Raw genomic sequence first — 27,324 nt, forward strand, 5'->3', positions numbered from 1 at the left:
ATGTTCAGAGTAAATTATTGCTACACCACATCCTTTTTGGTGGACCCTGTCTGAGTGGAAGATATCGTACCCAGGGGGAAGAATGTCTTTGCCTGAGACATGGGGATTGAGACAAATTTCAGTGAGAATAATTATGTTAGGGGAGTATTGTGCAATCCATGAGTGAAATTCACTGACTTTGTTGTGAATCTTGTGAATGTTCAATGAGTGAATGGTTAGGCACTTAGTTGGAAAGTTGGGATATGGGGGACATTCGATGTGTGGAAGGTGTCAAGAGCAGGATAGGAGTGGGGACCAGTATTGGGAGGAATATCTCCAGATCAAAATGAACTTTTGGTAATATGAATACGTTTAAATATTAATGTTGTAGGTGTAGTATTTAGGTTTAGTTTTGAGATGGTGTGAGAGGAGAAGGACTAATTTGAACTTGTGAAGGAATGGGTTAGATGAGCTGAATAGAAAAAGTGTTATAGAGATAGTGTAGGTTTTTGTAATGTTTTTTTATTGGGTGAGTTAGAGTAGGAGGTAAGTTAATCGGAGATAGTTCAGTTTGATAGGAAGAGAGGTTATGGAGTAGAAGAAGAAGAGGACTGGAGACACAGATGAGGAATATAGTAGGGGAGGGTGAGCAAATAGAAGTGATGGAAGTTTAAAAGGAATATACATAAAGGAAGAGGTGAACAGCCATTAAGGTGAAGAGAAACACTTAGGATGGAGAGGCAGGGGAGGGTAAGGGATTTGCAGAAGGGAGTAATATGGTAAGGAGGAGTTTAAGAAATGGACAAAGTAGTGTTCTTGATTTACAGTTAGATGGTGAAGTACAGAGGAAATAGCAAGGTGACCAAGGAAGATGAGGGAAACTAGACAGAGCATTTTGATTGGTTAGGGTGGGAAGGAGGAGGAGGTGTGGTAAGGAGGAAAGATGAGAGTGATGATTGGCAGGATAATACAGGAAGATGTGGAGAGGAAAGGGAGAGGAAATGAAGGGTTAGAGAATACATTTAGAGTAAGTGGGGATATCTGGGAATTGGGGTAGGGTAGGGGAGTGGGGTGATGATGAATGTGGAGGGAACACTAGAGAAGAAAAACAATCTGGAAAGAATGAAAGGTAAGTACATCAATGCTACAGAGAATAAATCTAAGCAAAATGTGCCCCAGTGAAGGGTTGATTAATTTTTGTTTATAGGCAGACTCTAGGTTATAAATAGTCCCACAACTTAACTGACTAGCAAGTGGGCTTCCTAGAGGGGATAGATGAAGGAGAAAAGGTTTTAGTCTACTTAGGATGTAAAAGTGAAGACTAGGTAATACCAGGAGATGAGGGAACATTCCTCTCACTGCATGCCTACTAAAGCAGGTTAGAAAGCTTTACTAACATTATAACAAGAAGAGAACCATAGAATCCCTACTTTTGAATATTTTACTGAGGATAAAAAATGTCCATAACTCTTAATTCAGGTAAAGATGCCGAGTAGCACTTTGCTGCAGTTTATTGGGCTTAGAGAGATCACAATGACCTTGTTTGTGCTATCTGTATACTGTAGTTTGGAAAGAAAGAGTTTCTTTTCTGATGCAGACAGTTCAGGTAAAGGGCTAGTCACCAATCCCTGCAACACCTAATTTCAGAATGCCTTGTCTGATTTAAGCTTTAAGCTTTTAAGTGATATTCATATCATGTGTGTATATCTGTCTCCTGCATGCTGCATGCTTCTAGTTGTAACAACTCCTTCAGTCTCATGGCAAGATGTGTAAACCTATGGGATCTGTATGTGGATCAGTGTGTGTTTTAATTGTTGTTCATGGTGAGTAGTAATTGCCTCAATATTTTCCCTCACCCCATTTTACTAACATCAGCCATGCGTGCTACTGTGGTGACATCATTTCCATACTGTGCCATTGTGGGGCAGCAGTTAGTAAAGCTTGTAGTCTTTTGGACACTTGCTGACAGTACAAATCCTGACCTGTTTACAAGAGCCCTTATATTTCTCAGTAGCATGTCATATATAACATGATCATGTGCTGTACTGTTGCAAACTTTACACTGATGGAGAGTAACCCTGCCAGAACCTGTTCCCTGTACCTTGTCAAGTTGAGCCCCCCACAGCAGTACTACAACCTGACTGGCTGACAATGTAACCTGCACTTTGTCAGGCTGAGCTCCCTAATGGGGCAGCAACATGCCCTGCTCTTTTCCTTGTGCCCATTGAGTTTGCATCCTGAACACATCAGTCCTTTCTCATGCCTTGTGCTATATTACCTCCAAAATTCATTTGCACTGGAAATGTCCCTGCTGCCTCCATGCACTGTTTTGTGGTCACTGCAGTGCCACTGTCCATTACCATTAGTCGTGACTGGTGTCTTTATGCCTATAAGGTAGTACTATTTGATAGCCATTATATTCTGATTCTCTAGGTTGCTCACCATAATGTGGTCTTTTGAAATATGGTGATCACAGATTTTATCTCACTAAAATGGGACCCCGATCAAGTAAGTATGTTAATGAGGTGATGTAACATGATTGTTTCTCAGTTATGGCTGTAACATGACACATCATTAGTTTTAGTTTGTGCTATGATTTTTATGTCTTTCTTATCCTGTGCTAGAGGGTCATGAGCAGCATGTGCATTTGCACAGCCACCTTAAGGTGCATACTACCACCTGGCTATGCCATTGTTACCTTGCATTGTGCTACCATACTGCCTAGGGATATGCATCACAAGGATTTCGGTAGCGTGGACATGTGTACCACGCAACCCTTTTTCTGTAGTTTCTGACCTACAAAGTTGACATAACCTCCTCAGGCATTGAGCTCAGTAACAGTTCTGAATGGCAAAGTAAAGAGATCACGATCTTGCTACACTTGCTGCACAGGGACTGTATGGAATTCCTGCTGGGATATCAGAGATACCTTAAAAAAATTATGCCTAGCACAACCATGAGGAATAGTGCAGGTGTAAGGAAAGGGGACCAGAGAAGGCATCATCCACATGCAGTGGAGGCACCACCCAGACCTTTTCCACCAGCAGGAAGAAGATAAGGGGGGATCCAATGTATTATTGTTGTCATTCTGTACTTGGCTTAGGATTATATATTAGGCCTCTTAGTGGTAACTGTAACTGCCTTCTGCTGTGAGCGATATTTTGTAGTGATTAATATATATTTTATGTTTCCAGTGGCTGAGGAGATACAGACAAATAGAATTTCCTGTCTAAGGAGGTATGACAGGCCATCAGACAGCAGGGTAAGTGTAGAGTATTATGGTCTGTATCATTCAATCTTAATGAAGTGTAATGCTCATGTACTAATCTGTTGTATTTGTTTCTCACTTTTTGGCTTTTTTCTTTGATTTACTATTGTTTTTCCTTTTATTTCCTTATTTCTACAGGATTAGGTATGGTGCAGGCAGTAGTGAGGCGGCAGCCACCATTCTCTCCACCACATAGCTGGCCTACTGCTGGGTCTCCAAGAGTCCACAAGCCTGTCATCCTGTGGAAGTTGATGGGAAAAGCTCACCGATGACCTCTGTAGCCACCTGTCAGAAGGAGGGAAGGGTGATAGTGATGTGGTAGATCTTCATGAGTCACCTGGTAGCATGTGCCTTGGCTGGTAATAACCTAGGTGGACTTTCATCTGAATACCTACATTTGTACCTTTCTGCATCTTTTTGTGTGTCTAGCTGATTTGCATGCTCAGCCAACCCCATCTGTTGGACATTCAGAAGTGGCACTTGCCCATGATGCCAGCCTTTGAGGTTATTAACATGTGATATGGTTCCTTTCTGGACCAATCTGGCAGGCTGTGCTTGCATCCCCTATCCCATATCATTGCATTTCCTATGCTTATATGTCACTGTCCATCCACTGTTTGTAGCACAGTCCTCTCCATTACCAGTTATTTACCTTCTATAATGCTACATCTCTCCATTATTGCCCCCAATGTGTCCCTGCCTCCCCATTAGTCTTTCTTTGTGTTGCATGTTTGTTTGCCAGCCCATGCTTCTTTCCCTGTACCCTTTTTCCTACCCTCACTTTACCCTTGCTACCTTTTCTTTCTACATTCCTTGATGAAATGAAAAAGGGCAGCAGTACCCAGAAAAAAAAATACTTCTTCATCCATCTAGCTTCCCTTCTTGTAGCCCTCTTGTGCTTTTATGCTTGTTCTTCTTTATTTCTGATTGCACTATGTCCCCATTCCTTCCTCATACATATGATGAAAAGATCTGACAATTTGCAGAAGTGGTCTCGAATGGGCTTCACTGTCTGTGTTGTAACTATAGGACACTTTGATGCATGACTGAATACCCATAATTGATTATCCATCTTGCCTGATACTTTCCATTTGATCATGTAGTCGCACATTGTTCAGTAATTCCAGAAGCATGGACTACTGCTGTTATCTTGGCTTTGAAGTTACATTATGCATCCCTGTCCCTGCACAAAGGTGCTTATCTGGCACTCATGCATGCCAAATCAGCAATGGGCCATGTTGCACTAACCTCCCCAAGCTAGGTGTCACTGCACAGTGGCATTACATTTTTTTTTATGAATTTCTTCATGTATATAATTATGTGCACTATCTACATGAGTACTGCTCTGACCCAATTTATTCTTGACCAGGTCTGAGTGAAACTGAAGAAAATACTTATAACTATGACAGTGATCTTTTGCGTGTACTTGCAGTTTAACTCTCATTCAACTAGTGTTGTCAGTATCTGGTTTATATATCTACTTGTACTGACCTCAAAATATTGTCAAATTATTATTTTAGTAGTTCCACCTAAATTTAAAATGGTGGCAAATTACTTCAACGTTAAAATAATAATAAGCCTAACCATCGCTTGCATTTTCACTGTATTGGCATTTATTTAATAGAACCTGCGTCAGCGATTTTTGAAATTATTGCATAAATATAAGGTTCAGTTTACTTTAGTTTTCCCTTTTTTCATACAGGTGGCCCTTAACAAATCGGTCATACTACACTTTTCTTCTTCACTCCTTTCATGAATTTCCAGCCAGAGATATGGTCAGTGATTAATTTCCAAAGTAGATGGCTCGATATGCAATCCTTGACTATAAGTTAAGAATTGGCGTTCCTTATATTTTCTGTTTGCCTTCTATGATATTTTTATCAGTAAACATGGGGCTGGCCACATATCTAGGCTTCTCATCTTAACCTGATGGAGAGCACTGGCTTAGGTATTCAGTCGCTAGGCATGGTCTCTATAGATACTGAAACTGACTGGATCTGTATCTTACATGACTGACTCTTGAGATTTACAGCAAACATTTAATGTTATATTTTTCAGAAAAAGAGTGCTGACTCACTGATCAAGAAAAAATAACCATTCTTTATAAACTGAAAGACATAGTTCTGGCCTTCTGTATAAACTGCTCTCCTTTCATTTTGACTTATCTTCAGTGTTTTCTTGTAAGACAACAAATAAATCTTTCTGGAGTATTATTGCAAATCTATTGCATATCTTTCATATCTTCTTCTAGTAATTTGTATAGAAAGTGATCAGTCTTATGACTCATTACATGAATTCACTGTTGTGGAGAATATATCTGAATGGCTAATATCTGAACTTTTGTAATGACAGACTTTGTGCAACAATTACAGCTTCACACATGATAGAATGTATTTCATTCAAAATTCCCGTCTACTGTTCAGTTGTTCTGCTGCAGTAGTCATCTACACAGACAAGCAATGCCAGCTCTGTCCTTTAAAGATAACTATATTGCTATCCCCAGCAGTCATTCTATGCTACAGATAATTCAGATATTTTCTAAGGCTGTTTTATACTCTAAAGTGAATAGAAATTAAATCTGTCATGTGTTTTTACCAGCATATTACTTTAAGCCTTTGTTGGCACTTGCAAACTTATTCAGCATTGCTGTTGGGCTTTGTCAGCAGCCCTTGACCACAGTCTGTTGATTCATAGCAAATAAATACTGTGGCATCATTTTGCAATTGGGCTAAAATGCAAGAAATTACACTACGTGAAGAGAAAATCTGAATTAGTAAAGTTGTCAATAGATGAAAAGACAACATTTTGCAAACATTACATAAAGGCAACAAATTGACGTAGGCTTGTACTGTAACCCCAGAAGGTTCAATTATCCAGTTTGTTTCTTGTCTGGAGTGAATTCTGTATTGAATTCTGGGTTTTCACTGTGATTGCTCATACGTGTGCATGGCATATGTGAGTGATTCTAAGAGAACTAGTGTGTGTGTGTGTGTGTGTGTGTGTGTGTGTGTGTGTGTGTGTGTGTGTGTGTGTGTGTGTGTGTGTTCTCTTACATGCACTGACCGCCAGGACTGACTCTGGCTCCCCTATGACCCTGAAATGAATAAACCAGAGAAACAAGCAATGAATGAATGAATGAAATTATGATCATAGTAGATTTGCACTGATGGCATTTAAGCATACTGCAGTTTATCCAATCAGTTAGCATTTTGTCAGCACCTTTTTCACTTACCTTCACTTGACATAAACACACAAAAACAGAAAAATAAAACAATTGCAGCGGTTAAGGCATGGACATTGCAGGAATAGGCTCTTGAAAAAAATATAGTAACTAAGAAGGGAAGCAGTTGGTGTAGAGCAGACTGACATCTGGAGCAAGTATTTGAAACTTGCGAGCTTCGTCCTATGATAAGGAAGCAGTAAGTGTAAAAGCTAAGAAAAGGGAGAGAAATATTACAGTCCTGAATAAAATAATAAAAAAATAGGAGGCAGTAATATGTTTTGGGGTTAAATATTAACTTATTCTCTGGTATCAGTTGAATGGTTTCAAAAATTCCACCTTTGTCAAACAAATATTAGAATTATGGGTAGGATTAGAAAATAAAACATGCAAAGCATTCGGTTAAGACTAGTTTTATCATACTTAAAGGCTGACGTGCATCGATTTGTCAGCAGTTGGTAACATCAACATGGATCCTAATCGTCAAAAGACACTGAGAGCTTTTAAACGACAGTCTGGGGACTATGATTTGGATGTATCAGAAAGGTTAATATCTGATGATTAGACTAAGAAATCCAGTATAGAAGATGGTAATTCAGGGTCATTTGGCAATGGACAAACAAGTTGTGAGGTACTGGGAGACAAAGCAATGGCTTAGAGGACATGGGTACCTCCAGTAACCAGCTTAGGCATGGAACTGAGTAGCCAATTTTGATATAGACAAAGTTCTTAAAGGTCCAAGTTGCAAATGAAACCCAGCAGGAATTACGTTTGGTAGGTTGGGACCAAATATGGGTCTGTTCTAAACTTCAAGGTCCAGTCATAAACTGTGGGAACACAGATAACAGGAATGTCCTTGAAGTCTGATAGCTGCTAAAATTCAAAAGTAGTAATCCAGAATTGGAATACATTATGAATAATCATGCTTTAATAAATCTGTATAAAGTTAACTGGCAAGTTATTGACATGCAGAAAGTCAGACTGCAATAGAGTTTATATTGACTAGAAATGCAATATGCATGTAATTAATAAACTGAAAGTAAATGATGCATTCAAATATCTGTAAGAAACTGAACATGTATTTTCTCAAGCACAAAGACTGACACAAAGGAAAAAAAAATGAGGTTGATACCTGCAATGCAGAAAAAGGATTGTTGACAATTTATTTAATTAGCCCATATATAAATAGTACTGAACATTTGCTTTTCTAGGAACACACAGACTTACATGTCAGTAATATCACATGGAGTACTTTAAGGAAGTAATGTACTACAGTTTTAAGTTTTTAATAAATTAATTAGGTAACTAATATTTGGAGCTGAAAAGCAATATACAATATGAATGTAACAATGTATAATGGTTATATCAAAATGTGCCTTATTGTGATTGAGAGTTAGAGATTAGGCAATGCAGAATACCAGGGCCCAAACTGAGGAACATACATACTTATGTGGCAGAGTTATGGACTTTGATGTGGCACCACCTATACTGGACTGCCTTCATGTTCTACCTAGTCATAGATGTCTTTATCGACATTAAAGGTTTTTACACGGCCCATCCCACCTGAGATCTGTGTCTGAATATTTGCCCAAGCTCCATCTTGGTGTTTGCCATTCATAACTTTCTGCACAATATGGAGGACAGTTTTTGATGGAGTAACTGTCTAACAGTATCTGAATTTGCAAAATAATAATAATGATAATAAATGAAAAAATTTCTTTATTTCAGAAATTCAGCTTTCACTACCACTGTGAATGCCTTTCATTGTGTTACATGTCTTATGGACTAATGATCTTAATTTAAGGAATGAAACATATTTTTAAACTGCATAACTACAAAAAATGAGTGCCTGTTTTCAGTGTAAGGAAATTGTCTTCTCATGACAACCTGAACTTTTATAACTCTATTTCTGTTGAACTGTGATTGTACCAGTGTGCTGAGAAAGCATGTAATTAATTCTGTCACACATTTTGCCTTTCTATACGAGATGTGGCAGATGGGTGAAGAAAATAAGAACAACTGAATCATGAAAATTGGCTTTGTTCCAAGTCGGACTTTCCCTGTAAACAAATGTAAAATAAATAAATAAAAATAAATGAAACTTCTTCTGGATCTGATGGCAGGATGTGGAAAAGCCTTCATGTAAAACACATAATGTTTTGCTCAAAGGCAGCATGCGTCTGTGTCATTCCATATTTAAGCAATAGATTAGAACAGATATATAACATAAGTGGCTAAGACAAATTTATCTTCTATCATTTTATCTATATTGGGTTTGACATGCTTAATGAAAATATAACTTGCCAGGAGACACATTTTTCTGTGAAAGAGCTGAATGATAAACCCCCCACATTATTAGACCACATAAGGTGAATGTCTATATTTTACATGTTTTCTTATTTGATAATTATTGTATTTTGTAGTTGTAAAATAAATGTGCGGTTGAATATAACTTCTCATTTAGCAGTGTGTACATAGTAACAAATACAAAGAGTACAGCTCTGAGTCTTTCAAAACGTAATGAGAAATACATTTTCAATGTTATTGCATTTAACTGTAAGACGAGCATACAATAGTCATTTAGTAATAGCCAATTTATTCATTCCATATATACAGCAGTATACAGCACAAAAATGCTATTTATACTACCGTTCAAACTGCATGACCTGTTTAGACTAATGGAGCAACTGTGTTTTGAATGTCGTGCAACCTAATTACAGACTGGAGTTGAGGGCTTATACTTTTGAATATGATTGCGGCTTGTGGTTAAGGTATGCAAGAATACATCAGCTCTACTGTAAAATATACAGAAGATGATAACAGAATTGCTCACCATCTAGTAACAAGCAACATTTCTCACCAGTTAAAAATGTAAAAGAAAATGGCCATATTTGAAAAAATAGTCACTCGAAATTCAAGGTCTATACAACATTAATTATATGAAATACTTTACTTTCAGATCATTGTATAGTACAACATCACAGGCGTATAATCTAAATGTACAAGGGGCTTGAATGACTGGGTTCCCACAAGAAACTGGTGTGAAAGTTTCATCTTTCTCCATTTCATGTCATTTCCTTATTATGTGTTTTCTGACTTTAGACTCAATACATGAAAACTATGCATATCAGTCAACACTGAGACATTTAAACTACAGTCACGGGCAAAAAGTGAAAAAAAAACTTTATGATCGTATTATGGGATGGCAGAGATTTGAGAAAGTGCCTGTGACAATACAGATGTACATCAGAATGGTAACTGTTTGAAATGTATGATCTTGGAATTAGTATATATATATATATATATATATATATATATATATATATATATATATATATATATATATAGGTTCATAGGTAGGTAAGAAGTCAAACAAACAGCAGAGAACCAAACCAGGAAGTAAATGCACACACAGCCAGGAAATGGAACAGCTTGTTGTAAGTTCACCAAGGCAGATTCAGTAAATCCAGGTAGGCACCAAACAAATTCAAATAATTCCTTTATTCAGAACCACAGAATAATAACACACAAGCGCTTTCGCTCAGAGGAATTCTGAGCTTTATCAAGTAACACCATGCTGTTGAATCAGGTGTCTTATATACCTTGAAAATCCTAGGTTAATTAGAAAGCACTACCAATTAACATTTTAAAGAGACTATGCACTATTCCACATGCTTAAAAATTCCTTTAAAACAAAATGTATAAAAAAATATAATAGATTGCTTAAAATAATGCATTAATGCATCTGTCACTACTAAAAATGCTAATAGCTTAAAAATAAACAAAACATTGTGCACTGTTTCCATAGTGTTTAACTTTGTAATAAAACTTGCTTTGTGCAAAAAGTTGCACTTCTTTTGAAAATTGGAATAAGACTTAAAACTGAAATTTATGGTACTGGAGCAAGTTAAGCCTGATGCCAGGGGGGGTGACTGGGAATCAACTTTAGAATATCGAGAACTCCTCTGGCAATTAAAGTTAGATGCTGGGAGACCCCCTGGGCTTAACGGTTTGATCAGTATCAAGCCGCTATTGAAACTAAGAAGGGCAAGACTTTAGTTTGACATTCCCCACACAATTACTTATGGCAAGTACTCATACACATGGGCATGATTTTCACTTAATGCTACACTATACAAAGTCTGTGTTAAGGAAAGACCTATTGTACAGCATAGTTTAACTTGGTTAAGATATAGTGTTCTTTTTCCAGCAGGGTTGTCAACAAGACCAAGAAAAGGAAAATATTGTCATACCCATACTAGGCATTAGCCTTATATTATACTTACATGAACAACTGTTGGTACGTCAAGTCACTCCATCTTATTCCAATTTTCAAAAGAAGTGCAACTTTTTGCACAAAGCAAGTTTTATTACAAAGTTAAACACTATGGAAACAGTGCACAATGTTTTGTTTATTTTAAGCTATTAGCATTTTTAGTAGTGACAGATGCATTAATGCATTATTTTAAGCAATCTATTATATTTTTTTATACATTTTGTTTTAAAGGAATTTTTAAGCATGTGGAATAGTGCATAGTCTCTTTAAAATGTTAATTGGTAGTGCTTTCTAATTAACCTAGGATTTTCAAGGTATATAAGACACCTGATTCAACAGCATGGTGTCACTTGATAAAGCTCAGAATTCCTCTGAGCGAAAGCGCTTGTGTGTTATTATTCTGTGGTTCTGAATAAAGGAATTATTTGAATTTGTTTGGTGCCTACCTGGATTTACTGAATCTGCCTTGGTGAACTTACAACAAGCTGTTCCATTTCCTGGCTGTGTGTGCATTTACTTCATAGGTAGGTACTAGGCTATCTGCCCGAAGGCATTTATAAGCCTAGCTGGAATGTGTTGGCTTTCACCACACCCTTAGATTAGTTCCCTGTGCCTCTGTCCAGCAGAGCCATTGAAGTGATCTCTGGGGTAAACTTTCTGTTTCCCATCCACTCATCAAGGTTTCTCTTGAAGAGGGCTAGTGAGCAGCTCTGCCTAATGTAGATCGGAATCTTGTTCCAGAGTATGGGAAGTCTCTGGGACAGGAATCTATCCCTCCAGCATGTCCTATTTATTGTTGTGGTGAGGTTTAGATCCCTGGGGCGTGTGGCTTAAGGGGATATGGTTTTCTTTAGGTGTCGCATGTCCATCAATTCTGGGTTGGACATGGCCTTGTATGTCAGGCAGAGATCACCTCTGAGTAGGCGGTATGCAACTGAGTACAGCTGGAGTTTCTTCAGTCGAGCTGCATAGGGCATCTGCTTGTGGCCAGTGATCCTCTTGGTGAGGTACTTCTGTGATCTTTCCAGTTGTTGCAGGTGTGTGTGTGTGTGTGTGTGTGTGTGTGTGTGTGTGTGTGTGTAATAAGTTTGGGGGTGTGGCAGCTTACTCACACACATAGGGGGTGCGGGGGGGTTGCCACCCCTGCAAAAAGAAGTTTTAAGGAGAAAATCAATCTTCGAGATTCACTCTTCTCCTGTGTTTATGGAATTTTATTTATTTATTTTTTTGGCATATCGGCACCCAGCATTTTGAGTTGAGTGCCGACATTTCAGTAAGGAGCCTAGATGTGTCATTTGAGGGAGTTACTTGGTGCAAATGACTAAAAGTGAATGGTATGCAAATGGGTAATTTATGCTGCTATAAACCACTGTACAGTTAATTGATGAATTGAGACAGTGTGAACAGCTTGTTCATGCTGCACACTCTGTGCACACTCTAGAATATAACATGCTGATTGGGGGCACTGGTCCAGTGGGGTCTGCATCTTCTCTCTTTCACACATACACATACATACACACACACACACACACACACACATACACACACACACACACACACACACACACACACACACACACACACACACACATATATATGATTCCCCTTCATAAGACTGAAACATCAAAAGCCTGAAATTCATAAGCCTGAGACCAAAACCCTGAAAATTCAAAAGCCTGAAAACTCAAAAGCCTGAAACCCAAAAGCCTGAAAACATATAAAATACATATATTGACTTTAAACAACATAAACCATATTACTTTCCACTAAGTATAACAAGGGGTGCAAGCCCCCCTGCACCCCACACCCACTGCTACTTAAATATATCAACTTCAAGATTGCACTTCATTACATTAAGGCAGGGCTTGCCCCCCTGCTTATACTTAGTGGAAAGTAGTATGGTTTATGTTGTTTAAAAGTCAGTATATGTATTTTGTGTGTTTTCAGGCTTTTGAATTTTCAGGCTTATGTTCATTCAGTCTTATGAAGGGGAACCATATATATATATATATATATATATATATATATATATATATATATATATATATATATATATATATATATATATATATATATATATATATATATATATATATATATATATATATATATATATATATATATATATATATATATATATATATATATATATATATATATATATATATATATATATATATATATATATATATATATATATATATATATATATATATATATATATATATATGTATATCTATATATATATATATATATATATATATATATATATGTATATATATGTATATATATATATATATATATATATATGTATATATATGGGGTTCTACAGGTAATTTACTCAGCTGGGAAGCTGGATGATTAGAAAATGGTGGGTTCTATTCCCATTCCAGGTGCTTTGATTTATCAGCCAAATGTGTGGTATGTTTGGCCTCCCAGCTAAAGGACAGCCAAAAAGCATTTGTTGGCTATGTCTGCAACCTCAAAGGCAATACACAATTGTGTGCAGAGCTCATTGTAAATTAAGCCACCTTCATTGAGTCAGGAGATATAGCAAACCTCCTGGCTGATAAATTCAGCTCTAACTTTACCCCTCTCTCTCACCCTCAACCTTCCCTCAGGAAATAAAATCAGCTATAACTCTTGTACTATCACTAGGGAACAGGTCCTTAATGTTTTCTCTAGGACCAAGAACACTGCATCAATTGGCATAGACAATATCTCAGGATACCTTCTAAATAGCATGAAACATGACATACCAGGGCTTTTGGAATTACTGTTTAACTGTAGTCTCCGAACTAACTTCATGCCTCATGAATGGAGAAGAGCAACAGTCATCCCTCTGCACAAAGGGGGCCATCTACAGACCCTAGAAAATACAGACTCATACGTCTCACTAGTCTTATACGTAAAGCCATGGAAAGAATTATCATGGAAATAATCAATAGAGATATAGTAAACCTTCAAACAATGACTCAACCCATTTTGGTTCCTTCAAAAGCAAATCATGCCTACTCAACCTGGTGGACTTCTTTGTGAAGGTAACCAAAGCAATGGACTAATTGGTTCTCTGACAAAGTAGCTGATGCTTGGAACAGACTGCCAAATTACATTAAAGCAAGTACTAGTTTAGATATTTTTAAGAACAGCCTGGACATTTGTTATTTATTTATTATTTATTTACATTTGTTTTCCGGGAGATTCCAACTGGACGCAAGTCCTTTTTCAGTGGATGCGCGGGGAGAAAAGCTCCACATCATGTACATAATAAATAGAGATACAAAGTTGCAGCAATAGTAAACAACATTACAGGTTGTTGGCTTTAATACAATAACAATATATCGATTATCAACAGTATATACAGTAAATGTTGCAAGTTAAGATAGTTTCTTGTCGTTCATAATATTAATAACAAAGTTGTCAAACAAGATGTTAAAGTATGTAAAGACAGCTAGCTATTTCTGACTGTGGGAACAAGTGTTTTGGTATATTGGCAAGCTAAAAGGGGATTACTGCCTGTGCTTGAAACATTTGTATATATGTATGCATGTATGTATTGATGAAGGAAAACTGGTTCACACTGCCTACCTTGACCTGGCCAAGGTATTTGACATGATACCCCACTCAGGCATTGTTGATAAACTCAAGAAGTTAGATACAAACTCGTATGTCACCTGGTGGATAGCTAACTGACTGACCGACAGGACCCAGGAAGTTAGAACTGGGGAGTCCACCTCTACAAAGAGGCCAGTCACAAATGGAGTCCCTCAGAGATCATTCCTTGGACCACTCCTTTTTGACATTTACTTCTTTGAAGTCAAGGCCAATGACAGTGATCTCTGGCTGACTAAATTTGCAGATGATTGCAAATTAGGTGCTGTCATTGAAACCCACACTGTCACAAATGTTCTTCAGGAGGGGCTGACCCAGAAAAACAGCTGCTAGAGTCACGTGCTAAAACTAAATGCCAAGAAATGCATAATAATATCCTTTGGGAAGTCATTCACCCCTGGTAACTATCATATTCACAACACACCCCTTAGAGTTTACCCAGCAGTCAGGGATTTAGGGACACACATGGATAGTAATCTAGCCTTTGACCATCATGTGTCTACAGTGGTGAGGAAATCATTCTATGTTGCGCAACTTATAAACAAAGGTATGGCATCTAAGTCTCAGGAAGTCATTGTTCCACTGTATTTGGCATTCATCATACCTTTGATATGTACCTAAGCAGACATATCCAACAACTGGAACATCCACAAAAGTTTCTCACTAAACGAATACAGGGTGTAGGTAAAATGTCCTATGCAGACCACCTCAAGGCCTTATCCCTGTATTCTGTCTCCTACAGGCATTTGAGGGAAGATATATGCCTGGCATATAGTGCATTGTCAGACTCCACTCTGATGGGCCTCCTGCATATCCACAAAACAAACAGCACAAGAATTACCCATTCTACAGACTTAAACCTTGCCCATGATATAAATAGGTCCTGTTGGAGATATAGGTATGTATCCCAGAGATTACCCTGTCTGTGGAACATGCTCCCCATCCATGTGAAGTAGAGTTCCTCCCTTATCCAATTCAAGTGCAACTTGGACAATTGGATGGGGAATAGGAAATTCACCCTTAGTTTGACACCTACGTCGGTAATGGACACAGGCAACTTATAAATGGTTCATCTCCCAGGCCTCTGCTTGTAAATATTTCATCTCCTAACCCCCTGCTTACACTTATCAAGGGTATCAGAACTTGTCAGAGATTTGGTATGCATGACTTGGCTTATAAAGGCCCTTGTGGTTGTTAGCCAGGTAAACACCTATGAACATATGAACATCCACACATCTTAACAAGGAACAGTGTTGTCATACAGCTTAGTAAAACATTGCAAGCCTGGGGGGCACACAACAACAAGCATTTCATTTCTTGAATTCCTTGCTGTGTATCTCATACATGTTATCTGTTTTGCATAATGCACAACTACACTATACTGAATTGATGATTACCCTACACACTAAGTAGTAAAATATTTATTCTAAGGGATAAGGAGTATATATTCAATAGTCAGTTAGTATTAAGAGGTATCAGTAGGTAATGGATACTGCACCATTGTACTTTGGAGTATAAGAACCCTAGAAATGGAAATTATTGTACACTCCATTGTGGTAAAGGGAACATGCTGCTTTAAAAATTCTGAGGAACAGACACATTCCATCTTTGACTCACTGGTCTTATTTGAAAATGACTTTTAGTTATCTCCAGAGTTGAGAATAGCAACATTTATGGCAGATATAGAGACCCATTTTGACATGATCAGGTCCACACTGGGGTTTGACCCTCCAACTGATTTGTATTATTCAGACATTGAAATACTTATGAAGACCCTGGTAAATCCATAAGCTGCTTGGCAAAGGTCTAAAGTTAAGGCAGTGTAATTGTGAACTCCTGGTTTATGAATATTAAATGGGTCTCAAGAGGTCTCAGTTTCATAACCAGAGGTCACATGAGGTCAAAGGTCAAGACCCACTCCTTGTTCAAATTAAAGGTGAATAACTTGTAGTAGGTTTCCCAGCTTGTTTTCTAAAAAACTGACTCCTTGTGTATTGCAGTGATAGAGATCAAGTTATATTTTCTCATTTTCTGTTAACAACATAGTAACAACAAAAATTGTCAAAGTGTGCTGGAGGAGGTTTCTGTGTTGCATTAATTCTAACAACTCTGCTGCTAAAACAATTATGTGTCAACAAAGGTAGCGTCGGCTAAGGACTTATTCAGTTACTACAATCAAGGAAAAAGTTATTACAGCAGTATAGCATTCATAAGTATGTGTGTGTAAAAGCAAATAATGTCATACTAGATATAATCAAAAATGCTAGAATCAATAAAGAAATGAAGCTCATTACATGACACCCAGTGGTGGATTATCATCCACATGATTTGGTCAGCCACCAAGTGCCTACAACCACATGAGTGCCTATAACCAATGCAGAAGCAGGGTGCCACAGCTTTGGCTGTTTTGAACAGGGGTGGTGCAAGCTATTTATTTATTTATTATTTATTTATTTTAAGCACAAATTCCTGCATTTAAAAATAATTAAATAAATAAACAATCTGAAAATTCATGTTCAAAATAACTGAAGCTGTGGTGCCCTTTGGGAGAGGTGCACCTGACGGTTTACCTTTACATTGTCGATCCCAATATGGGTGAAATGACTTCCGTGAATACCAAAGTGTGAATGTCTCCAACATCGAATTCCGCATAAGTGAATGACAAAACCTCACCCCTTTTTGATTCATGGTAGCACTGGTGTGGAGGTGTGGTGCGGCCGGAAATGTGACATATTTTCGACATTTAAAATTTTTCCTGGTTTTGGTTCACTTAAATGAGTCGATTAAGTGGCCGTTCAATGAATTGTGATCGACGATATAAAGGTAAACCGCACCTCACTGACCAAGTCACAGAATATTCTGCTCATTGCCACAAATTACCTGATTCATGAGATGACAAGGAGGAGAAAGCTCATGAAAATTACACAGGACAGTCACAGTGCAGAAGGGCAGCAGATGTGTCAGTAGCATTAATCCTGGTGAGCAACCAGGTATGTATGTTGGATGGTATGACTTTAAAGGTGAATACTTTGAAGTGTCGGGTGGAGAGCCACTGGGTACTTCTGTAAAATGGAATTAAGAATTACTGTGTGTCCATTATTTAATTATGCCCATTATTTATTTTATTTTATTTTATTACAGTTTTATATCAGAAATGCCCACAGAGAGCAAAGTAGCTGTAATTGCTGCATCTGGTGTCTACCTATAGATGTAATCAACTCACTGCAGTAATTTGCTGTTATTCCACTTTTGCATGACTGTTGTTTTTGTGAAACAAGTTAGAAACTCTTGTTGTAGCTGCTATTTGTATGAAACATTTAAATACATTAACTGTGACCATCATTTTTATCATAATCAGATATCTGAGGTGTACTTAGACAAAACATGGCTTAACTGCTTGGTGGGGATGGTTGACTGCTGTGGATAAAAGTATCCGTAGCTTACTTTCTTGATGGCTACTAATTTTAAAGATGAATCAATCTGTCATTGCAGGACTAATGTGCATTGTTGTGAAGTAAATTGAATTACTTTACTGTCACTTCTGTGTGTTTGTGCTCCATATAACCAATCCCATTTAGTTATAAATTGACCTTACCCATCCCATGGTCAATAATTATATATTTTCCTTAAAGAGAATAACTGGGATCATAGAATACATAATATGTGGAGACCTATGCATAGGATAAAGTATTTAGGAGCTGCATCTTTCCATTAGTAGGAGGCAATCCTGAGGTAAGTTTTCTGTTTCCTATTCATAGATCTAAGTTGCACTTGAAAATGGAGAGGGATGAAGTTTGTTTTATTTGGCTGAGACATCTGTCCCATAGCAGCAGTATCATCTGCAAAATATACCTGTCCCTCCAAAACATACTGTTGATGTTGCAGAAGAGGTTTAGAAGCCTAGACCAAGTATTTTTATGCCATTTGACTTAGTGATGTGCAATAAATCCAGTAGTAATGGATCAGAGTTTGCCTTATATGACAGACACTGGGCACTTCTTGGCAGTCTGTAGGATACTGTGTACAGTGACAGGGCTTAGAGTCAGTCCATGTAGGATATGTTTAGTAGACCTTGTATCCTTTTAGTAAGGTTTGTCTGTGGGCATTCCAGTTCATAGGTTCATAGGTTCATGGTTCATAGGTGTGTATTAGGCTAATGACTCTGGGTCCTTTACAAGCCTAGCCCATAGGATTACCCTAGCATCTTGTCACCCAACCTTTGTTCCCAGTGCCTCTGTCAAGTAAAGCCACTGGAGTGAACCCCTGGGGTGAATTTTCTATTTCCCATCAACTCATCAAGATTTCTCTTGAAGAGGGCCAGTGAGGTACTCTGCTTGACATGTATAGGAAATCTATTCAATAGCATGGACAGTCTCTGGGTTATGAACCTGTCCCTCCAGCATGTTCTGTTGAGTGTGGTAATGAGGTTGACGTCTCCAGAGCTTGTGGTGTGGGGGATTTGGATTTCTTTAGATGTAGCATTTCAAATAGCACTGGATCAGACATGGCTTGGTAAGTCAAGCAGAGATCACCTCTAAGTAGGCAATATGAGACAGAGAATAGTTGGAGTTTTTTTAGTCTGTCTATACAGGACAAATGTTTAAGGCCTAGTATCCTCTTTGTGAGGTACTTTTGCAGCCTCTCCAATTGTTGCAGGTGTTTAGTGAAGTACATGCCAAATGGGGCATTGTACTCAGTGATTGGCCTAATATGGGAAGAGTAGATGGAGGCAATGACCTTTTTCTTCCTGGATGCAAAACCCTTAATAATGAGATGTGCCACACAGAAGGACTTTCTGACCACAGTGGCAATGTGGTGGTTAAAGGAGAGGTTGCTATCAGCCTGTGTTCCCAGATCTCTTATAACACCTTCTGTGTTCAGTGGGCTCCCATCGATGTGGTAATTAGCGGGAAATGAGTTTTTTCCAAAGGGAATGATGATGCATTTTTTGGCATTAAGCTTAAGGCCATGGTTCTGACACCATTCGTTGGTCTCAGTGAGGCCTTTCTGTAGGATGTCAACATCACTCTGGGAGTTAAAAATAGCCCCCAACTTGCAATTTGCAATCATCTGTGAACTTTACAAGCCAGAGTCCCTTCATGTTGACCTGGACATCAGAGAAGTAGGTAACAAACAGGAGAGGACCCAGGACTGAACCCTGTGGGACTCCACTCATGACTGGCCAGCAGTCTGACTTGGTGTCAGCTACTTTCACACTGTGGGTTCTACCTGTGAGCCAATTTGCAACTTTCCTAGTGATATAGGGGTTGATGCCTAGCTTAGTGAGTTTTTCTATGATTCCTGAGTGTGGAATGGTATCAAAGGCCTGGGCCAGATCAAGGTAGGCTGTATAAACCACCTTAACTTCATCCACAGCTCTGATGACTGACTCAAAAAGTTGACCAAGTTGAGCAAGCATGATCTACCCTTCACAAAACCAAACTGTGTGGAATCCAGAGTTTTGAGATTCCCTATATCCTTGTTTATTAGGTCCATGATGATGTGTTCCATAGCATTACATAGCAGACTCATCAGGCTAATAGGGCAATAGTTCCCAGGGTGAGTAGACTCTCCTCTTTTGTGGAGATGGATGACTGTAGCAGTGTGGCATTCGGTAGGGGCAAAGCCTGAGGTGAAGCTGTGATTGAACAGGGCACACAGGTGAGGTGCCAGTTCACTCTGTAGTTCATGGAGAACACAGCCGGGATATAGTCAGGTCCCATAGAAGCTATATTCCTGAACTTGGACAGTGCTGTTTTAACCTGTGCAGCAGTAATACTGGGTGTCTGCCAATCTACTGCTATTGTGACTGGTCCCTTGGGGGTGGGGGGGCTAAAGTCAGTACTGAATCTGTCGGCCAGTATATTGGCAATGTCTGTTGACTTGGTATAGGAGGTACCATTGTGCAGTAGCTCAGAGCAAATCTGGGTATTGCTGTGGAGATTCTTTACATAACTATACAAAGCCTTGTGGTCGTCTTTACTATCTGCTGCAATTCTGTTTCATAGCTAGCTTTAGGGAATTTGATAAGGGAGTTTTCCAGTCTTGGGACTTCACCTTATTCTGCATCAGCTTCCTCCTTCTGTTGTAGAGTTTGTTTATGGCAGGGGACCACTAGATTAGCTTCCTTTTTTGGAAGAGAGCATCTTGGTTCTGTTGGGTATGACAAGATCCATGCATTTGTGTACATGTTCATACAGTGGATTGGTGTATGATTCAGCAGTCATGCAACTGATCTCCTTTTGCATGAGTGCCATGAAGTTAGCCATCTCTGTTTTTAGGAGACCAAAGTTAGCTTTGGTGATGTTTTTATGATGGTTAGCTTTGTGGGAGAGGGGTGGGAGGGATGTGGATTTCCAAGGTGATTAGTTTGTGGTCAGATCTAACCAGGGAGGAGTTGACTATTGGTGTAGAGCAACGGTTACCCGTATTAGTAATGACCAGGTCAGGGATGTTGCTACCTCTAGTGGGGGGTAAGAACAAGCTGGTCCAGGGCATTGGAATTAATGAATTCCAAGAAACGCTGGGCAAGTGTATTGGTACATGAGTAGTTTTCCCAGTTAATGGAGGGGTAGTCGAACTCACCCAGTATGAGAGTGTTAGGTTGGACCCTAATATTCTCCAGGGTTCTTAAGAACATGGAGTGTGAGTCCTGGAACTTGGTTGAGGACCTATAGCAGGCTACAACTTGAATCACTGTCTTACCCAATGTTAGCTGCTGCTGAAGTATCTCAGATGCATTATGTTGGGCTACTAGTCTGGAGGTATGCACATCCATTATGCATATGGAAACACCACCACCTTTGGAGCTTTGGTCCAAGTTCTGGGGCAGAAAGGTGTGAAATGAGTTATAGCCTGGTAGTGCAGAATGCTTTCTGTTGCCTTGAACCAGGTCTCTGTTAAAGCACAAATGTCGATTTTCTACATTTTAAGGAGTGCTTCAAGCGAATGCATTTTGAGATTTAGACTTCTAGTGTTGAGCAGCATGACCCTCAGATTGCATTTGTTTGTAGCTGTTACAGTGGGAATTTGGTCTTTGGAGCACTGCCTAAAAAGGCACTGTAGGGATGGCAAGAGCCTTTGCCAGTATCTGGAAGCCCAGGGGTGACAGATGCAAGCCATTTCTGGCAAAGCATTGAGGTCTGTTAATCAATGTCTCTTTTCATGTAGTCCAGGGAGGTATGCCTCAGGTCATTCACACCCACATGTACAATGACAGAGCCATATTTGTACTTGTTGTTGAAGCACCTGAGTGCATGCATTATGTGGTGGATCCTGGCACCTCACAGGAAGCTGACTGTTACCTTCTCCTTATTCAACCTAGTGAATGGGACATCAGTGTTCCTCACTAATGAGTCACCTATGACTAGTGTGTTGGGCATGCTGTTTTGCCTTAGGGGCTTTGGTTGAGTGGCACGCTGTTTAGGGCAGTTATGTGTCTAGTGATTAGTGTTGTATTGTTGCATGTTTCTGGACAGAGACATGCCGAAAGGGTCATTATATTCAATGACTGGTCTAATGAAGGTGGAGTAAAGGGGACAATGTCATCCCTATATTTAAGCACAATCCTATTTTTATAAGCTGTATAATATAGAAAGACTTTCTTACATCAACAGACACATGTTGGTCAAAAGTTAGGTCATTGTCCACATAAGTTCCGAAAACCTAAACAACTGGGTCAACTCTTTCAGACATATTGTCAATGTGGTAATTCCCTGGGGCAGATAACATCCCAAAGGATACAATAATGCATTTTTTGACATTTAGTTTCAGACAATGATCTTAACATCAGTTATTTATTTGAGACAAGTCTTCCAGCATGATGGCTAAGTCATTTGGGGATTCAATGACTGCTCCTAGATTGCGGTCACCTGCAAACATAGTCAGCTAGAACCCTTTGGTATTGACTTTTACTTCACAAAAGTAGATGCAAAGCAGGAGAGGTCCCAACACAGAACCCTGGAGGATTCCACTGGTAACTTGCTTCCTTGTGGAGGTAACTTCCCCTATTTTAATTGTCTGCATACTGCCTACAGTGGATATATAAAGGGCCAGATTAACAAAACCTCCGTGTAAGACTTAATATGTCTTACTCGGAGGCTGCAGTTGAATGGTATGACATCAGCATGCCATGAATATTCATGAGGGCACGCTGACTCATCCGTAACTCTTACACGGACTGAGTAGGCAAGCAGGGGGCGTGTCTGACTGCCGAGCAGTCTAAAAGTCCACGCCCCTGCAAAGTTTTAAAAAGGATAATGTCAACAGACAAGAGCGAGTCTGCTCAAATGTACTTGCACCCAACACCACACTCCCTGACACTGTAAACCCCCATCAAAGTTATAAAATGGAAAAAATTATTATTTTTTTTAAATCCACAATATAGCTGCCAGTATTTGCGCTTGTTTGCGCGGGTGTGCCCTTTGCTTAACCACAGTTAGCAATTGTGACATTGAAGAGCATATAAGAACTATTTATGAAAATTAATCCAAATAGCAATAGCGTAATGGAAGAGCGTATGCAAAAAGAGAAGGCATTCACGGTTTGAGTCCCACCACTCCCCTTCGTATTTATGTTTTAAATCAGTATTTGAAATAATACCAGACAAATATGATTAAAATTCCATGAAAAGCAGTGACATGGCCAATGTATCAGCGAATAAAATATATATTTTTAAAAGACCTAGATATATAATAGCCTGCCATTAAGCAACGTTTTACACAGATAAACACAGGTGCCCATAGTTTAATAGTGCTATACCCATCTAAACAGAGGTCCCCATAGTTTAATAGCGCTTTATGCAGCTAAACAGAGCTGCCCATAGTTCAATAGTGCTTCACCCAGCTAAACAGATTTGCCCGTAGTGTAATAACACTTTACCCAGTGCAATGTGTTTGCGTGCCACGCCAACCAGGGCACCGTATGGCACAGGGGAGCAACATAGAGCTAAGTTGCTTAAACGCAGTCACACCCCCTAGCCTGTCTAGACAGTATTAAAGTAAAAGAATGACAAGGTTTGAACCCAGGACCCTTTGCATCATAATCAAAGTACAGAACCACTAAGCCATGACAACATAAGGGAAATAGCCACTATTAACATACATAAACCTAGGAATGGTAGTCTAACCATTACTAAGCAGGTCTGCAGTCAGCCAAGAATTTTACAAAATGGCCAATCACAAAAAAGTGCGGGAAATGCGGCATATTTAAGCCCCACAGGCGGGAATACACGCCATAACTGATTGTAGCTCACATCTGCGGTCAGAATGTCTGGTGCTGGAGAGAGAGTGCGCTTCCAAGCGCAGAGATGGGGCACCGAGGAGTCCAAATACATGGTTTGGCTCCTAGTCCACCGTCACGAGGCAAGACTCCTGCAGGGCCAGTTCCAAGGGACAGAGTACAAGGCAGAGGCTTGGAACCGGTTAGCTCGTGACCTCACCAGTGCCACAGGCGTTCCCCGGAATGGTGATCAGGTCCGTCACCACCATGCGGACTTGAAGAGATGAAAGGAGGACCACCTGAACCAGTGGATACAGGAGGCTCGTGGGATGCGGGATGACCCCACAACTGAGTATGTAGCCATGGAATGTAGTATGTAAGGATTTAAAATGGAGTATGTATAAAAGATAGGAATGTCTCAATATTCCTTCATTTACTTTACAGCTGCAGGTGACCATGTTATGAATCAGCAAGCCTATGAAGATAGGCTGCTAAGGCTACGCCGCCAGGCAGGTTAGTGATTATTCTGCATGTATTGTAATATAAAATATGGGAGAGAGCATGAAAGAAAGTGTTGTAGTCCAATAATACAGCCATAAAATGGACTGAATAAGTCATCTGCATGTACTGTCAGATAAAAACATTAGAGAGGCAGAAGAAGAGTGTAGTATCCCATTATGAAAGGTAACAAATGTCTGGAATAATATCTCTGCAGGCACTGTCATATAAAAGAATATGTGAGTGAGCCTGAAAAAAGAGTGTGCTAACCTAATAATAAAGGTATAATATGTCATGAACATGTCTGCCATATATACCGTTAAAACAAATAAAGGAGTGAGCCTGTGGAAAAGTGTGTAATGTCATTAATAAAGGTCTAAAACCCAGAGTGTGTCTGTTTCTCTTAGTATGAAATGTTGTTGTACCCTTGCATTATACAAATAGTAATGTGTTAGAAAGTGCTGGCAACCCAGAGTTCTGCAGTCCCATCTAAAGTGAGTGATGGAAGTGCTAGTAGCTGAGAAGTAAATATACAGTCCTCAACAGTCAGTTACTGGCTGGCATGCATAAGTAAATCTGGCACACGAGTAGCATGCTAATATGTTCCCCAGAAATGTAAGTGTGCTTCAATAAATGCAGGGTTCTGTACAATTTAAAGTGAAAATGTCATGTGAAAACATCCAGATATGTAGATAAAGAAATATAAATGCAACCATGAAATATGTAGCAGTAACATCTGCATCCTGGACAGTTAGTATGTGAGATATAGGTCAAGTATAGATTGACCTAGCCAAACCCACTACACAACCTAATGCATGGTGGCAAGTGTAATAATACATGTAGGGAATATACACCTGCAGTCACTAGGAATGTAGTGTAGAGTAAAAGTGTTTATAAGATGTTAATGGAGGTTTTTTCTACACCCTACTGTTTGTGCATAAACCATGCAATTCCACACCTCAATGGGTATGTGCAATCTTAAATATTTGTTGTGATATATGTGCAATTGTTCTATAAATATTTGCACTCATGTTGATGCATGTGCCCTGTTCATACACCACGTTCATGGTGGCCAGTTGCTACCAATCATCCCTGCATGCATTTGGAATAACCACTGTTGTTCAATATATGCATGTGTTATGTTTGCTGTTCAACTGTTGGAACTGTGGTGTGTTGGGTTAATGGGAATATTACTGCATGCTGTTACAACTAATCTGGAATGCTGTTGTTTATGTTGTAATGAAACACACCTAATCACAGAACGTATGGGAAGGCCGGTCCCAGCGGACCCACCTGTCCCTCCTCAGTTGGCAAGTGCACCTGGCACCAGTGGCTCTGGTGCCCAGCCCGGACTCCCCTCCTCCGTTGGTCCTGTGCCACCTTCAGGTGGAAGCGCTGCAGGGGATGGGGCTCGTCCCCCCATGCAATTATGGGCAGAGAAGGGCCATCGGTCACCCTTCGAAGGGTCCGAGTTGTGGTGCATAGGGAGATCCCGTGTTCATTTGCTGATCCCCTACGCCAGCTTGAGGCAAGAGTGGTGCTTCTCACGGGTGAGCTTGCCCGTCCTACTCAGCCCCCAGCACAGCCACCCCCGGGGCTGTGAAGGTGCAGTGGTGACTGCCCATGGGTGGGGATCTCAGTTCCACTGTTACCATCTGTGGGCTCATGGGCTTGCGATTTCCAAACAACCTTCCCCGTCAATTGTGTTTACCCACCCCATGTGTCAGATTCCGCCCCTGTATGCATCTTGTTTGTCTTGTCTGTTTACCTCCCCAAATATACCTACTTGCCCTACCTCACTTACCACTCTCACCTGACAAAAAACAAACAAAAAAAAAATGGGCACTCTGTACCTGAAAAAAATTACGCCCCATACATAGCTTCACATTTTGCACACATGTCCATGGGACATATACACCGATAATTCTAATTTGCAGTGCAACAAACTATGTTGTCCTCACCCCTCTCTCAGGGGTAGAAAGTCTCAAAACTCACTCCAATTTTTCAACATATGCACAGCTGTTGCTGTTAAAGAAATGGGCAGCTATGGGCCTTCCCTACACCCTTCCTGCACATCCCGAGCTTGTTTTCCCTTTGTGCCCCCTTTTTCACCACTTTCCTATCTCCCCATTTTCTTTTCTTTAAAAGAAATTAGCACGAGGGTTAGCGAGGGTAAGCACTGTTAAGCAGTAGTAAGCGAGGGTGCGCTAAGCTAAGCATCGCTAAGCGTTGTGCAAACCAGTGCAAACCCACTTACAACTACTTAAAAGTGCCTTAGTCACTCTATATGATGGGGCCCTTGTATTGCTCAGCAGCAAAATAAAAATACCCTTGTCAGTCTCAAATCCAGAACCTTGGACTCACCAGTCTGCATGAAGTACCACTAAACCACAGCAGACATACAATAGCTTAGTGCTGAAAGCAATTTAACATGCATTACCATGAGTGAATGTAAAGGGAAAATAGGAATGGCATAACACAAATCTTGTTCTGTGGGCCTTAGCCAGCAGGTGTTGTTGAATTGCATGACATGACTGTGAAAAAAGAATCAGCCATGCTGGTAGGGAATAAGGTTACAGTAGCAGCTTACAAACTCCACACAGTATCAGAGCAGGATACACACTGGCATATTAGCATAGGTCACAGGCTAGACCTCCCAACAGTGACTGCTCTACAGTGATGACCCTGATTAGTAAACAAACGTTAGCTGTGCCCCTCTGACTCCCTGTGAAATGTACTAACAGTAGGTAGAAAGGTGTTGAATCTCACTTCATAACAAATGTCAATAAGTGAGAGTAGACACCGCTTGCACGTCAGAAAATGTGCAGTAATAGAAATGCTCTGAATCACCCAAAGTCTGAACTGAAAAATGTCAGAACTATATCACAGGTGTATCCCAGTTATATGTACCTTTCCCTGAGGCTGTTCAAATATATACGTGAGAGTATCTGAGGCCGGGAAGAGTCAGAAACACACAGGCATATCAGCTTGTCTGCTGTTACACACTCTGCAAATAGCTGTAGAATGAATTCCACAAGCATGCCCTTATGTAGAAGTACAACACAGAAATAGCAAAAGATGTAGCCATGTACTGCTAGCAACCACCTGTGACAATGCCATTGTTCAGGTGCTGAAAAGACTGCTGTGGTGCACAGTCAAAGAATACTAGGCTGACCACTGTCTACCATCTGGATATGTCTACAGGTGGGAGCTACTCAGACAGACAACAAGCCTTCATAGACTTACAGGTAC

This window comes from Protopterus annectens, chromosome 3.part1, assembly GCF_019279795.1.
Source record: "Protopterus annectens isolate FY-2018-M chromosome 3.part1, PAN1.0, whole genome shotgun sequence".
Taxonomy (NCBI): domain Eukaryota; kingdom Metazoa; phylum Chordata; order Ceratodontiformes; family Protopteridae; genus Protopterus; species Protopterus annectens.